Source organism: Chrysemys picta, chromosome 2 (genome assembly GCF_011386835.1).
Source record: "Chrysemys picta bellii isolate R12L10 chromosome 2, ASM1138683v2, whole genome shotgun sequence".
Lineage (NCBI taxonomy): Eukaryota > Metazoa > Chordata > Testudines > Emydidae > Chrysemys > Chrysemys picta.
The window spans coordinates 57,417,601-57,434,457 of record NC_088792.1 but is presented as its reverse complement, the minus strand read 5'-3'; the positions used below and the strand labels follow the sequence as shown (position 1 = coordinate 57,434,457).

The 16,857-nt window shown below is 40.2% G+C and overlaps 1 protein-coding gene across 1 annotated transcript in view; it reads right to left on the bottom strand.

Moving 5' to 3' along the window:
• Positions 1-16,857, bottom strand: part of LRRC72 (leucine rich repeat containing 72) — a 101,600-nt gene that overhangs the window by 81,374 nt on the left and 3,369 nt on the right. Inside the window, exon 2 of the mRNA XM_065583204.1 lies at positions 11,343-11,433. The gene's annotated coding sequence lies outside the window, so the exon portion shown is untranslated. The remainder of the gene's footprint in view (positions 1-11,342; positions 11,434-16,857) is intronic.

Genomic DNA, 16,857 nt, shown 5'->3' with positions numbered 1-16,857 from the left:
CTTCACCATATCTACACAAGGACAATGGCTCTTTGCTGACAGTGTTGTCAGCAACTGATCTCCATTGGGTCCTACCCAATTGATGCTTAAAATGTGTAGACAGGAAAAACCATACCCAGCAAATGTCTGGCATTATGGTCTATCAAGTTTCTAACACCCTTTTTGTAATGATGTTGAAAATTATTTTATTCTAGCAGCTAAACTATTTTCAGGACCAGTTTAGGGGGGGACAAGGAGGTCTTGTGTAGACAGGACAAAAAAGTTAAGTGCCTTTTGTTATTGCACAGTTTTTGGTCATGTGGAGACTAGGAACTAAACGAAAACCATCAACACATTTCACAGGGGACACAAATAGCCATCAATCACTACATGCAGCCAACACAAACAGGTTGTGTGTGTTCTATTATCTATTCCCTGATCAATTGAGTTACTAATCCATTAAACGGAAGAAGGATGGTCTTGTGGTTGAAACTGGGCTGAGATTCTAGCAATTGACGGTCAATTCCAGGTTTTAGAATCACAGAATCTGGTTACTCATCAATTAAGTCAATGCGACTAATCAAGAGATAAAATGCTACTTAACATGAGTGAGGGTGGGAAAATCTGGACCTTGATTTCCTTTCCTATCTCACAGGAATGTTGTATGACAAATCTATAAATATGCTGAAGGGGCTCTCATAGATTAAAACCCCAAGATAGATCAAATCCAAGTCTTTAACATAATACAGAATTTATCTTCTTTCATCTTTATGAGTAAGGCTATTCCAAATGCCAACAAATGTATCCATTCTTCACACGAATCTTTAGACATTTAGGGCTTGTCTACATGGCACAGCAATCCACACTAGAAGAGCATGAATTCTAAAGCACACTGATGTATTGTGCACTAACTGCCCTGTGTAGACCCTGAACTTTTAGTGCACACCAGCAAGGTCTACATAAGCCAGTTACTGTGCAGCATGTTGATGTGATTTAGAATTCACACTCCCCTAGTGTGCATTGCCGCATGATGTAGACAAGCCATCACTCAAGATGAAAAAACACTGAGGTTTAAGATAATTAACTAACTTCAACTTCCGTATACACTGGCACAACTCTTTTGAACTCAGTCGAAGTCTGGAGTTACTCAAACCAATGGAAATGTGTCCGCTTACACATGGGGTGAGTTTGACTCTAATGTGATTGGAGTACAATGCCCATAATAATAATAAAAAAGGGCATGACTATCATGTCCTAGTCTTAGCTCCCCTTTAAGCACAGTGAGTTTTAGTTGTAAAAATAAAAGATAACTTTAGTAATGATTCTACTCTTAAGAATACTGTTAGTAACTTTACACCAGATCATCTGTTCTTGGAGTAACACGTACAGGGGGCTTCGAGGGATGGATGATTCTGAACAGAGAAATTTTTATGAGGATCCCTTCACAGTGTCTTGCTGGGGGAAATGTGGTTTGGCCCCTCTCCCCCCAGAAAAGACAACAGGGTCCACCCTCAAATTTGGTAGATCTCCAGGGACCTGAGGGAGGCCAATGACATCCTAGTAGAGTCCCTGTGTATCTGCAGTGGCTCTGGCATTGCCAGGGGTGAAAGTAACTTAAAAGACTTACCGGTATTCTGGAGTCCTGAGCAGGGGGCGTGGTCTCAACTGGAAGAGGTGTGGCCTCAACCAGAAGAGGCGGGGCCTTTAAATTCCCCGGGCCCTTTAAATCACCAGCGGAGCTGGTCCGGCACAGCGTACTGGCTCTTGCCAGTACGCTGTACCGGCTTACTTTCACCTCTGGGCATTGCAGGCTCTCCTTTGCTCTCTGGAATTGCATCTCCCTTAGCCATGGGAGTTCTGAGGAAAGAAGAACTAGAGACCTGAGCTGTATTCACTTTTCTGGGGAATCACCATTCATGGGGCTATACGGTGCAATGTGTGTCATTCCCACCCACCTCTTGGCTCCAGCCTGCCTGCATCTCCCTCTGGCCTGTACAGTTTCAGTCCCTTCTCCTCATGCTGAACTTGAATCCACAGAGCCCCATCCAAAGGTTTCAGATGAGGGGGAAACAATGATGTAGAGTCAGTTGACTTCTCTCTTCCAAATATGGAGATTCCCCTCCCTGTGAGGATGCAGTGGTATGATCTGGGCCACTGTGTTGATATTTAGCTCTTGAAGCCATGCTGTTATAGTTAAATGAAACAATTACTAACGTTCAAAAATGGAACTGAAATAATTTAATAGCTGACAAATAATATTATAATAAGTCAGATTCATTCAGTCTCTGTTGAAAAGGACAGGGCTTTAGGCCAGACCTTGAATATTTTAATTGAAAACTAAGTAATGTAAACAGACAAAAGAAACTTGTAACTGTATTGAATAAATACAATGTAGAGGCAGATTAGGTCATTGTTACATGAATAGATAGTGAATTTTCTTCTACAGAACATATACAAACTGTCTATATAATATGCTCCTCAATAGGTGCGGTGAGGAGGCCCGGGGCTTCTGAAAATAGTGTTTCTCTGTAGTTATTGTAACATCAGCCTATAGTGTAAAGTGATATCTTTCATCTCAGTGCCTTCTATTCAGAGGGTAAATAAATACTTGTGTCTGCCCTCCTGATTGATGGACAACCAGTCACAAGACAAAGGAAGATATATCTCCACTCTGATGAAATGTGGGTCCTCTGCAATTCAATCTCTAGAAAAAGCAAGTGTTTTACATTTAAAATCTAGTATTTTAAAAAAATATATTTTAAAAAAGCCTGCTATTTTCATCTTTTGAAAATTAAAGCTGAACAAGTTCAGTACAATTGGGTAAGATAGATCATTATTTCATTACTTTCCTGTTGATGACAGTAGCCCACAGCAAAGGGGCAAATTGATTTATAATGAATGAAAATCAATTTTCCACAGACATCATTAGAAACCAGATGCTGATTGTTTTGATAACACTGTAACTACTTAGAGGAAAGGGAATGCTGTGGAGTTGCAGGGGTGGCATGGGGGTGTCATTAGAGCATTCTCCATTTTGGAGGTCAAAAGTGTATGACTCTTGTAGGTCAAAGATTAGAAAGGCCTTTAGGAGGTTTATTTATTCATTTTTTAGTAATAGTCACATACCCGTTGTTCCTTTGTCGCCAGCAGCCTTGAAATCAGAAGTGCCAAATCCAAGTTCAGTCATTTATTTGGAAATAAAGCAGACTTTTGAATAATACCCCTGGAAATAGCTACCAGATTTCTGTTAGTAAATCACTGTAGTCCTCCTAAACTTGACCTTTACATCCTTCCTGAAGAGGTACAGCATTAATCACAATGGGACTGTTCAACACATTCCACTGTGGGATTCTTGTTGCTACAGTATTAACCTGGAGGTGTTTAGTGGAAAATTATAAGGAGCCTTCAGTGCTGGAAAGCATTCTCTTCTCATGATGCATTTCCTTTCCCGTAGGCCAAGCAGGGGGCTTTGATTTTAATTTCATTGACATACATGTAAATATAGCTCCAGGTTAAAATTGGAAGTTGTCTACAGATTTATGAGTCAAGCAGACATTCTGTCACTAGATTTGTTCATTTTATTTGCACATCATCCCCACAACAAGAAACCTGCCTGAGCATCTTTCTGAAAGACATCCAACCTTTCAGATCATTTCACATCTGAGCTGTCTTGACACATTAGTTCCTCTCTACTCTTACCGTTTTTGTAAGTTATATTGCCAACCACCTGGAAAATCTTCTTCAAGACTTCCAGTTACAAGTAATTATTCTACTTTCCCTTCCTAATTAATGCTGATCATGCAATACAGCACAAACAATTACTTGAAATATTTCTAAATGTATTCTTACCAAATTTCTGAAAAATAATCTCCATAAACATGTAAATATATAACTCGTTTTTAAAACACATAGTTGACACACACATAAAACTTTAATAGGTAATGTAACACTGCATAAACGTAACAATGGGTACATGTAATTTATACCCACTTTAAGGCTTCTTCAAACTGCCAGAGTGGTGTAAAGATGTCTTAGTGTAAATGATAATCAGTTCTATTGATTTCAATGGAGCTGTTTGTGGAATAAAGTACTATACAATATACATATAGGTATCAACATCTGCTTCGCTGTAAGAGAGATTTATACCAGAATATTCTATGAAATTGCTGCGCTTACTAGGCATTGAGGAAGCCACTTGCTGTCACATCAACAATATCACCTATTAAGGAATAATATTACATAAAATAAAATGTTAATTTCATGTTCTTGATTGCCTTATCTAAATATTTTTTCTTGTTCCATTTTGAATTCTATTGCTATGTTTCAGTAATCCTACAGTAACTGTATTATTGCCTTTCAAATAAACACACCTGTTTCTCCCATGGCTAAAGCACTTAGCTCTTTTGAGCCATATTCACTAAAGCACCCTGCTTCATATTTTTCTGCTTGGAGATATTTCAGTCTCCCTTTCTGCAGAGTGAATACATTATTATTTTTGTAATTATGGTAACTGAGATGAGAACTCATTATCTAGTTTGGCCTAGAAGTTCCACATCTGATTTATGTTAGTGAGGAGTGATTTGGGGGGCAGTTAGTGGGGAAATTACAAAGATACCTAATAAAAACATAAACCAGTTTGTGCCATCCAATGCTAAAGTAGGCAAAAGAGGGGTTCACTGAAGCATGGAAACTGTGCTTTATACATGGAAACTGTGGAAACTGGAAGGAAGAGGCTTAGGAAAAACAAGAAGTGCTTGTCCAGCCGCACCACAGGAACAGGAAGCAAGGTGAAGGATTATATATTGAGAGATTTTGTAAAGTGAGGACTGTTTGTTTTTAACCCTGTCTGAAGCAAGATTAAGCTATTTGTTGCCTGCTGGACTTTTTTTTTTTTTTTTTGGACAAGTTGAAGAAGCTCCTGTTCAGAGTCCCTGGGCATTAAGCTGAACCATGGCAACTGTTTCTGATGGCAAGATGCAGTGTTTTATGTTTTGGCACAGGGAGGGATTACTTGTTTTTTTCCTTTCTTCCCCAGCACTTATCTGTTATCTATAACTGCCCACATTTATACATAGTAGTTTTCACATGTGTAACATGCTTGGTTTTAAATTGTTTTAAATATTTATAAATATAAATTGATCTCAGGCATGCATTTGTGTTTTTGACCCTTGCTACATACATTTTTCAAATTTTAGAGGGCAATTTGGGTGGAGTCATAGGAAGTGATGAAGGATTATATAGCAGCAGGGAACAGGTTGAATCTCTTCACTGTTTGTTTCCAGATATTATCATGTTTGATTTTGTTAAGAAAAGTAGAATTTTTGTAAGAAAACTAATATTGCTTTGGAATGTTATCTGGAGTCTATTGTAACACAGTTTCAATATTAACTCATCAGTAATGTGTTGTTTTTTGTTTTGTAAATAACAATAAATGTTTAAAATATCTTGAAAATGCTACATTCTCAAATCTTGTGATTCCCAAAAGACTATTGCAGCAGCACACTCACATTTGGTGCTGTTGCTGTTTCCATTGAGCAAAAATTCTCAGCTGCAGTCATAAATCTTAAAGAACCAATGTCTTGTGAGAACGAGTTACCTGACCCACTGGATCAGTCTACCATCATAGTATAAGCTGAAAATGACCCATAATACTACCTCATTCCAAAGTGTACATACCATTGGGCACTTCCAATCATGCACCAAAGGACTTCTTTCATTTCCAACACTAATGTGAGGATGTCATCATCAGTATTTGGAACCACCAAATGTTCGCTCTACAGAATTTTGAAAACAGGCCTGCAGCGATCTTTTGAACATTCTTGCATAAAAACACCCTGTTTTGAAGTTGGATTTTCGATCCAATTTTGTGCTCCCAGAGCACCTTCTGATGACCCATTATGACTTTCTTATATACGGACCTGCTGTTTGACCAACAGATACTACGTTTGTACCACAGCTCAGAGAGACACTGCTGGAGAAACTTTAACAAGGCCATTTCCTTTAATACCACAGTGTTGTAAGTTTAAAAACTTGACTTGGTGAGATGTTTCTCCACTGACATGTCACAGAGCAGAGGAAAGGAGTGGAAATTGTGTCAGGAAGGGCCCAAGCACAATACATGTAGGACTGCAGGAGCTATGTTGTATGTTCCTTCACTTTTCCAAGACCATCAGAACTTCTTCACTTGAACACTGAGAAACTGAGGCGCCACAGGATTTTGAGTGGTGCTGACCAGCAGGTGGCAGAACCAGAGTGCAGCCAATGTATGTGGTATGCTCTCCTCAGGACCCTGTGGATTTTCAGGTGGAAATGTACACAGGAATTAATCCTGCTCCTAGTTCCATCTCTGCAACTTCTACCCCCACGCACCTTGACATGGAGGGCAGTGCATAGCCACAGCATGTATGTCAAGCATGGATTCCAACTCAGCCATGTTACAATGCTATGGAGAACGCCAAGGAGCCACTGGGATCTGATATCTCCACAGATCCTCATGTACCACCCTGTTGCAAAGACACATCCTCTGCCTCCTCCATGTGGCCATACACCCCCCTCCCTAAGGGGAGAACACAGCAGAAACTCTGCAAGTTCATACTTACAGAGTTCTCAGAACTCTGTCACTCCACCGCATACCCAGGTTTTTCCCATGGGAGAATTTAGCCCATGCTCATCCAGAGGAATGTAGTGATGTTTATCAAAAAGATCAGTGCTACCCTTACAAAATTATAAATTCATAATCAAATTTTGTGACCAAGTTTTATTAGGAACGGTGATTAGGAAATCATCCACAGAAAACCTTCAAGTTCTATACAAGTACTAAGCTCTCTCTTTCATGTGTTTCATATCTCTATTCAGATAGGGAGGGATAGCTCAGTGGTTTGAGCATTGGCCTGCTAAACCTAGGGTTGTGAGTTCAATCCTTGAGGGGGCCATTCAGGGTACTGGGTTGTAAAAAAAAACAAAAACAAAAAACACCCCTCTGTCTGAGGATTTGCCCTGCTTTGAGCAGGGGGTTGGACTAGATGATCTCCTAAGGTCCCTTCCAACCCTGATATTCTATGATCTTATACATATATCTTGACACTCTTTCCCAAGGAAACAAAATGTGTTTGCAAGATTAGGGCAAGTGTTAATTATAACATTCCAGTTTTTATTTGCTTAATTATTCTCTGATTTTTTTTTTAAACAAAAAGCCTTAATTATATAATCTATCTACATAGCTGTCTGGAACTTCCCTTAAAACTTAACATTTGTTGGGATTTTTAATCTATTCAAATACTGCAGACATCCTACAAATCTGATCACTTCCACATTTTTACAAGTAGCTGCTGACGACAAAATTTCCCCCTTCTTTCTTGACGGATGCCCCCATCACTGGCTTGCCATTTGGATTCTCATTCACTGCAGTGTAAAATTTACACATTCCTCCACTCTGTCTAAACAGATTAAGAAGTTTCTAAATTGTATTAAAGAAAAACTGGATTATGTATTCTCAAAAATGTTTAATGTTGCAAAAGCCAGAACTTAAATGGAAGCAGGAGATATAGATAGAGATGAATATATAAAAAAATATTTTTAAAGTGCATAAAATGGAAGAATAGGGGGCCGGATATCTCAGAGAACTGGTAATAGGATACAGAGCATTTCTCACTAAGTCATTGGTTTGTTTCTAGCAGATCAGTAGTGAATAAAAGTAATTATCTGATGGTTGTTCAGTGGAGTCTGTGTTAAATAAGTTCATAGGCCCAGATCCTGAAATGTATTTAGGCTAATTTCCACAGATTTCAATGGACGTTAGGAGTCCAAAAATACCTTCCGGGAAATGGGCCGAAATCTCTGTACAACTGCTAGGGACAGTTAGCCACTGAAATTGGGAAAAATTGGTAACTTGTTGAAACTCTTGGCAGACAAGCCTAGGATTGAAAGACTGAACTCTCCCTTTCACCACTAGAACTGGACTGTCCAGAAAGGGCTGAGGTGCAGTGGCAGGGCAGAGCACAGCTTCTGTCTATGCTGTGTCTATCGGTCTTTAGGAGTGTCATTCCAGCACTTTGTTAGCTCTAAAATAACATTTTAAAAAGAGATTAAAAGGTTCACAAATCAGTGATGTACGAGGCAGGCATTATGTCAATTCTCTTTGCCCAAGGCACCTGTTAAAAGGGTTACAGTGTAAAAGAAAAAAGAAACCCACATACCCCCTTTTGTTTAAAGCAGGGGTAGGCAACCTTTCAGAAGTGGTGTGCCGAGTCTTCATTTATTCACTCTAATTTAAGGTTTCGCGTGCCAGTAATACATTTTAACATTTTTAGAAGGTCCCTTTCTATAAGTCTATAATATATAACTAAACTATTGTTGTATGTAAAGTAAATAAGGTTTTTAAAATGTTTAAGAAGCTTCATTTAAAATTAAATTAAAATGCAGAGCCCCCCCAGACTGGTGGCCAGGATCCAGGCAGTATGAGTGCCGCCGAAAATCAGCTCGAGTGCCGCCTTTGGCGCGCGTGCCATAGGTTGCCTACCCCTGGTTTAAAGCATACCAAACAGATCTATGACTGGTGAATACAGCCTCAATTTGCTTTTGGCTTGTAATCTCACTTTACCTGATGCCATTTTAGATCCCTGACAATTTAGTTGCGACCAGCATGTTTGTTGGGTTGTAACTTTATACATTAATGTTATCTCTTTTGTGCCTCTTGGCCAATCAGGTATGGACCCCCCTGCATTCCCCATGAAGCTCAGATGAACATTTCTGGCACACTAAGGGTTAGTAAGGAACACTGTTCGTATAACAAGAGTCTCAGAAGCAATCTTGTCAGTGTAATAATAAATACCAATAATACTTCCCACTTCTATGGGGGTCTTTCAACCAAGACTCTACAAAAGTTTTTCACATTAGTTGTGTCTGACAGTTCCCTGATAGGATAGGTAAATAGCAGTATCCTCAATCATGAGCACCTTGGTACTTCTGTGAAGAAATGAATCAGAGCACGTTATGGTGCCATGCATAAAACCAAACTTGTATTAAATACAGAAAAAGAAAGCACACAAGAATTAGAACTTTCAAAATCCTGCACACATCCCAAATCTCTGACTTCAGCTCCTAAAATTTAATTGGAATCTTGTCTCTGCATTGACCTATGTCGGTGCAGCTCATGGCTCAAGTGACACTTGCCAGGGCAGTGCTATAAATCATTTATATAGCACAGTTTATTCAAAAAAGGGTTATTGTTGCACCTGTAACTCTTTAAATGCATCTTCACTGGACTGGCTGGTGCCTCCCAAGTCCTGCCAGTCTTTTTCAGGAGTCTGGCTTGATTGCTCTTAACAAACCCGTTCTCTCTCTGGATCCATTTACGGAAAGGAAAACCCTATTATAATCAGAGGCAGTGGTGGCTCCAGGCACCAGCGCGGCAAGCTGCAGGGGGCGGCCTGCTGGTCGCTGAGAGGGCGGCAGTCTGGCTGCGTTCGGCGGCATGCCTGCGGGAGGTCCGCCAGTCCCGCGGCTTCGGCGGCAATTCAGCGGCGGGGACACCAATGGCGTGGCACCGGCGGACATTCCGCAGGCATGCCGCTGAATCTGCGTGACCAGCGGGCCGCCCGCAGGCGCGCCGCCGAAAGCCGCCTGACTGCCGTGCTTGGGGCGGCGAAAAACATAGAGCTGCCCCTGATCAGAGGTGATTGTTCATGAGTTGAAAGGAGAGTGGGAGGAGAGTAAATTTAACATAGGCTTTCTCCTTAGCTATAGCCAGGTATGCCAGCTCTACACCAGTGGAAGATTCCCCTATACAAATGGAATCCTTAACTGACCATTTCAACTGGCTTTAAGCCTGTTTTGTGCGGTTGGAGTAGATGTGCTGGGACAAAGGATCTCGCTAGTTTGACTCTTCTCCCATCTTTAACTGAGCTGTGACCACACTACAGCATGCAGTCATCAATTTAACCCCATAATGAGGGACAAACACCAAAATTGTTTCCCTGATGTTCTGAGAAAGAGAAAGGAAAGACAGGGAGGGGAAATAAAGGTAATTCCTAAAAATAACATTCATTTAGATGAGTGCACAAACAGAAGAAAGGCGTCTTAGTACAAAGAAAAGGGACTAGAAGTTGAAGGAGAACATCCTCAGTGCCTTGAAGGAGGGAAAGAATGGAGCTTTTATCCTCCTCTTCCAGGAGGGCTGCTCTATTGTCTCCACAAAAAAATAAAAACATAGTGAAGGCGAGAGACCCTTTTTTTTTTTGCCATGAAGATTCCCTAAGAGCTCTTCCTTGCCAAACCTGATGTTACCAAAAAACAGGGAAGGAAATATTTTCTAAAAGGACAGATAAATCCGCACATGACTACAAAACTGAGGAAGAGAAAGATAGGATTTTTCAAGATTTCTGTGAGATCTGTTCTGCACAGGAGAGAAGGGTCATTAGGACACCATAACTGGTTTCCTGCTTCTCAAGCCATAGTAGTTCCAGCCCAAACGTAATTTACAATAGTCTAAATGCTGCTTGCATTTATGACAGCAGGCTATGATCCCTAAGGGACTAGAGATCAACCAAGAATTTGCAGAGGTGAGCTCCACCTACCCCATTGGGTAGGAGAATCCTCCAGTTGTGTAAAGCCAATGTAGTTGGTAGAGGCTGTGTTGAAGGAAAGGGTCACAGCTGGAGTAAATGATGTCCTAGTGATTCCTGGCTGCTGGAACTACCCATTTGGGGGGGAACGGTGGCATTGAAACAAGACATAACTTAGCGCACCACTAAGGCTTCTCTAGATTATACTGGTGTCAAACTGGTTCCCTGACAGCCACGGATTGTGGAAGGATATAAAGATGGTATAAAGACATTTTTGCCCTTGGCCCCCTCAGTTTCTATGCTGAGCATAGCTCTGAAACAGACAAGGATTGAGCACAGAGACTTGCATGGGTAGCTAATACACCTCTACCCCAATATAACGCTGTCCTCGGGAGCCAAAAAATCTTACCGCGTTATATCGAACTTGCTTTGATCCACCGGAGCACGCAGCCCCGCCCCCCGGAGTGCTGCTTTACCGCATTATATCCGAATTTGTGTTATATCGGGTCGCGTTATATTGGGGTAGAGGTGTAGTTTACATGATTTTTTTATACTTTATAAGCATTGTTTAAACGGTTCAAAGTAGGAAGATGCAGAAAAGAATGTGATATTTTAACAAATTCAGTAAATTACAATGTGAGCAAAGGATTTTTAAGCAAGTTATCAATACACAAAAAACACACAACACACAAGCAACCTGCAACATTTTTACAAGGCTATCTAAACTGGGAGGATATAAAAACAAAGAGGAGAAACTGTTTGGATATATACAAAACATTGAGATTATTTCATTGTAATTACCTGCATGATGGCAGTGTCTAGACGCCCCATTGTTCTAGGTGCTTTACAAACACATAGTAAGAGACAGTCCCGTCCCTGAAAAGCTTATGATCTAAAAAGGCAAAGGAAGTTTTACTGTTCAGAACACATCTGGCCTAGCCCGACAGAATTAGGCACAGAGTAACTTGGCCAGTCTGCAGCAGAGCCAGGAGTTGAACCTAGGTTTCCTGAGTCCCTGTCCAGTGCCTTCATTATCTCATCCTTCCTCCCTAGGGTGGTGAAGCGAAACTTACCATCCCACAACCCATGGCCACAGGGCTGAGTTTTTCACAACTTCCTCTTACTCCAGCCCTCGTGGCTGCTATTCCATCATATAAGCTAGAATAGTGTTCATATCCCCTCTGCATAGTTGCTTGGAATACTGGGCTACTCAATCCAGGCAAAAGCAGCTTTCCACATTGGCCCGGCACAGGCTGTCACAGAGACCAGTTTAGCAGGGCACAGGAATATGCAGGCACCTATGCATCTGCTCAGTTGACTGATCCCCATGAAACCATTATGCAGGAATTAAGTGATGTGATGTTCCTGGCATCAGCCGTCAGCACCAGGGTGAATTTCACAAACAGGGATATTAAGGAGAGAGAGTTGAAAAAATGGGGAACATTTTTTGTGAAAAATCTGTTCCATCAAAAAACTAAAAAGTTGAGGTTTTGCAACCACTTCTAATTACAAGTGACTTGCCCAAAGTTATATACAAAAGTCTGTGGCAAAGTCAGAAATTTAACTCAGATTTCCTGAGTCCCAATCCAGTGCTTGAAATACATGACAATCTTTAAAATAGGGGACAAGGTTACAGATGGGGACCTGAGGCACAGTAAGATGTAACAAAATCTAGTGAAAGGTGATAGTGTTTCCATCATCTCCATATAAGCAACCTATTACTGCTTGATTTCACCAGTATATTCCATGTTGTGTTATGTATCAGGGTAATATCAAGCAAAAGAAGAGAAATTTTAAGAACAATTTTAAGAATCATGTTGAATTGAAAAGAGCAAAAGTGTTCAGAAGATCTGGTCTAGCCCCTCAAGCTCTCTCTTGAAATTAAACAGAAACAATAAGAAAGTTTAAGGTCTTAGACCTTAGAAAGCCTTAGGTCAAGATAACTTGGAAGAATACATGCTAAAAAGTGTCTTATTTTAAAATAATTCAGTTTAAAGCAACTTTATCTTGAAATCTATACCTTAAAATTGTAAATACATTATTTTGATGTAAATGTATAAAATTTTCCATTGGAGTTGAAAAGGTATTTAAATCATAATGCACCGCTTTAGGTTCAGATTTTAAAATGTTTGTAATTTTAGGTCAAACATCAAATGAACAGGTTGCTTATTTTTTCCAATTCTTGCATAAAATATCAGTAAGCCTTGTTTGTCTCCAGAACAAATTTAATGTATCTACCAGAACTAATTAAAACAATGTTAACAGTGAGATATAAAATAAATGCAACACAATGGGTGAACTTGCCATATGTCATTCAACACTTATCCACAGTGAAGTGCAAGTAGTTATGAAAAAAACTCCATTGTGCACAGATGGCACATTTCACACTTTCCTTTCCATTTGTGTTAGAATACTTTATGTTCTCTATTTACACTCTTGTTGGTGAATTCTTTTTTAAAAACACATGAAATATTTTTTTTACCTATTAACCAAAATTCAGTAGCCACACTACCATTTAGTTTGGTGGACAAAAATCATAATCACATACTAAAATATGTAAGATCTGTTGGGCATGCAAAAATATAACATGTAAAGTAAAATGAAGGTGAGGTAGTGTGCTATACACAAAGGGCCAGATCCTGCATTACGTGTGTACCTAAAATTCCCTTTAAAGAGCTAATCTTACAAATATTCATGCATGTACTAAACTTTAAGCATGTGAGCATGTGACATCAGCAGAACTACTCAGATTCAAAGATTCCAAGGCCAGAAGAGACCATTTGTGATCATCCAATGTGACCTCATGTATAACCGACCACAGAACTCCCATACAATAATTCCTACAGGGGTTCTCAAACTGTCTTGCTTAAATTTCCACCCATTGGATCGTGTTATATCTTTCTCTGCTAGATTGAAGATGTTTAAATACCTTGCTGAATGAGGGCCACTGTGTCCTCTAAGGCACAGACCCTTAAAGTAGACTGAAATAGGACCACAGTTTATTTAAATGAGTGAACCACTACTGATAATTTTCACATCTATAGCACCTTTCACTAAAGGATCTTGGAGTATGAGGTCACAAACCCTTTTCAATCATAAGTGTAAATATATATAGCCAATTTCGATTCAGCACACAATGATATTATTTGTCATTGGAACTGTAAAACAAAATTTCATGGCTTCTTCAACATTTCCCCGTCTACTGCACAGCCTCAAGCCACACTATACCCAGCCCATATAGAGAGTGAGGCCTACCAGGATCATGACAGACTGAGCTCTATGAGCCTGCGCAGAGAACTCTGATATTAAATTAATAAAGACTGAAAGAACACTGCAGCAAATAAGCCTGAAAGGAAAGCACAAAGAATAGTTTAATCCTTTCTTATATCAACAATGAAAAGGCTTGGTATCCTGAGGGCTGTAAAAGACAAATATTTACCTTATGTTTTATTCTAATGCCCAGTTCAATGGGTGCACAGACGAAAATCTGTTTTTTTTTACATTTATCGTGGCAAAGATATGTATTTTTTCCATTCAGAATTAAAGAGAGAACTGATGATAAAGGTTTAGTGCTTTGAGATCCTTTGATGAAATGCACTATAGATTGCATTTGGCAGGCAGGATGATAAGCTCAAAGGATTCTCTTTTCAAATTCAAGCTGTGCGCTGTACAAAGACAGATAAAGAAATGGTCCCTGCCCCATTACACGATAAATTGTGGCCTCTAAAATTACAAATATCTGTACTGGTGACCAGTAGAAAGACAAGATGGAGAACTTATGAGAGCTGAAAAAAAACTCCTTCTCTTCAAAATGAATTGTACTTGATATTACACTTGCTAATTTATATCACAGGAGGGTTATTTTACTGCTTGTCATCGTTAAAAAAAATCACTGTTTTATTAAACTGGATAAAATCAGCGAAACAAAATCCTGTAAGCATAGGATTTTGGCTGAACGCCTCCTTTGCTGCTGAAAATGCTGAAGTATTGTTTAGCCACAGTCATGCTCTGTGGATTTTTGGCATTTTTAGTTTAATGTATTTTTATGATTCTTGCGTTTTATATATAGCGGGCAGTTTGGGGATTCTTTAAAGATTTTTTAAAATACTTTAATTATTCATTTATTTAATTAAAGAGGAACAACTTCTAAGAGAGATTGAGGGAGATCCACATCAGAATGTCCCATAGCCCATGGTCTGTGCACTCAGATGAGTAGTGGGAGCTCCCATTCAAATCCCATCTCATCAGGTGTGTGTGTGGGGGACTTAAACCAGGGGTCTTCCACCTACTGGTGAGCGCTCTAACCACTAGGATAAAGGTAGCAAGGGAGGTCCTCCCCACCCTGGCTTCTTTCTGTAGCGTTAAACGGCCTCATAGCACACCTACTGGATCAGGCCCTGCACGTGACTTAGGTGGAGAAGCACCTTCTCCCCGGTTCGTGGATCGTGCTGGGGCTCAAGTGGGAGAAATGTGGTCTGACGCCTAGAGTGACACAGCAGTTCACATGCCCAGGGCAGAAACTTAGGCTGTCAGGCAACTTTTAGTGCATAAATTTAGGCACCAAGTGAGTTTAGGCACCTTCCTGAGTTAGGCTGGAGACAAGTGGGGGTTTTGTGGATCTAAGTGGCGCCTAAAAAGGGTACATATGTGCATAAATTTGCAGTTTAGGTGCCTAGATTCCGTTGTGGATCCAGGCCCATAAGAAATAGGAACTAAGATGAAAAACAGCTGTATCAAGCTCAATCCAGTCAAGACCAAGCTGATACTAACAGGCAAAGAACATCATTTTGAGGAACTAACAAGTGCTGTGACTGCGTAACTTTGAGGTCCTTTTCAAACCATCACTACACATGGACATCCAAATAGCTGCGGAGTTCAGAACTGCTTTCTTCTGCTTTCAGGTGGCCTGGAGACTAACCCTACAGAACACAGTCCTATCCATAACCATCCATGTGCTGCACTTGGAGCACTGCGAGAGGTGGAGAGGCAAAGGTATCTTCACACCACCTTTGTGATTCCATTATTCTAAGACCAATTAGGGAGAGAAAGCAGGGTCCTGTTGTTAGGGAGCAAGCCTAGCACTTTGGAAATTCGTGTACATTTTCCAGCTCTGCTACAGCCTTCTTGTGTGACCTTGGCTAAGTCACTCAGTCTTTCTGGGCCTCATTTCCCCATCTCTAAAATGGGGATTTTGAAGTGCTTTACCTCAGAAGGGTGCTGTGAAGACCAAAGCATTACAGATCATGAGATGTTCAGGTACTACTTAAGTACCTAAGACACATAGGTGCCAGTTTGTGCAACTTAAAAGAAACTCAAAGCATTGGTTGGCTGGACTGGAAAAACTGGACCTAAATATACAATGTATTAATAGCTGACATGCCATATGACCTTTTAAGTCAGAGTTAATGCCTCCTTAGCTATTTCTTTTCCTGCCTTATGCTACCTCATTCATCTAAAATTATGATAAAGTTGGGGCATCAGCTGCAAAATAAAAGCAAATAAACATGTGGTCACATCATTCAACACATATCTCTTTAGTTCCTGTAGGTTTTTCAGGGAAACACTAGGGTTTGTAGCCCTCATGGAAGAACTGAGTTTTGGAAGAGCAAAGGGTGGTGGTACAGTGGACTACATTGGGGAAGGGATTCTAGGCATAGTGTATTGCATGGAAAAAGAGATAGAAACAAAAGGGAAAGAAGAACACAAGGGAACAATTAGTCTTATGGTTTGGAGAAGTCAAAGGAATTGAAGGGAGAGTGCAAAAAACCCCACCAAACTCATAACCAGAGAGCAGAGTGATATGCAGGAGCAATGAAGGGGAGGAAAAGGAGCTTTAGTTTGCTACAAAGAACAAAGGAATACTAGTGAAAAGACCTGATGAGCAGCATCTGGACATGACTGGACTGGTGAGCGAGAGATACTCTTTACAACTGCATTTTGGATTGACTGAAGACGGAGTGAAGCAAGAGTCAGGAGGTCACAGAGAGATTGCTATAGATGATCAGGGCATAGATGCATTTGAGGATGCTTCAGAAAAAAATATCAGCACATTTTCAGGTACAGCACTGATGTAGGGAAAGAAAGCGAGAGTAAAGTAAAAAGAAAAAAATTGGCCTACAAGCTTTAAGGTCAGAGAGGATGGCAAGTTGCCTATTTTATTAAAGAGAAGAGGAAAGATGAGGACTTTGGGTTCTAGTCATTTTGAGCTTGAGTTGACAGCTGACCTCCAAGAAGAGATGTTGAACAGACATCCAGAGACACTATGGAAGGGGAAAAGGTCAGACTGGAAAGGTAGATATAAAAGTCTCAACATAAA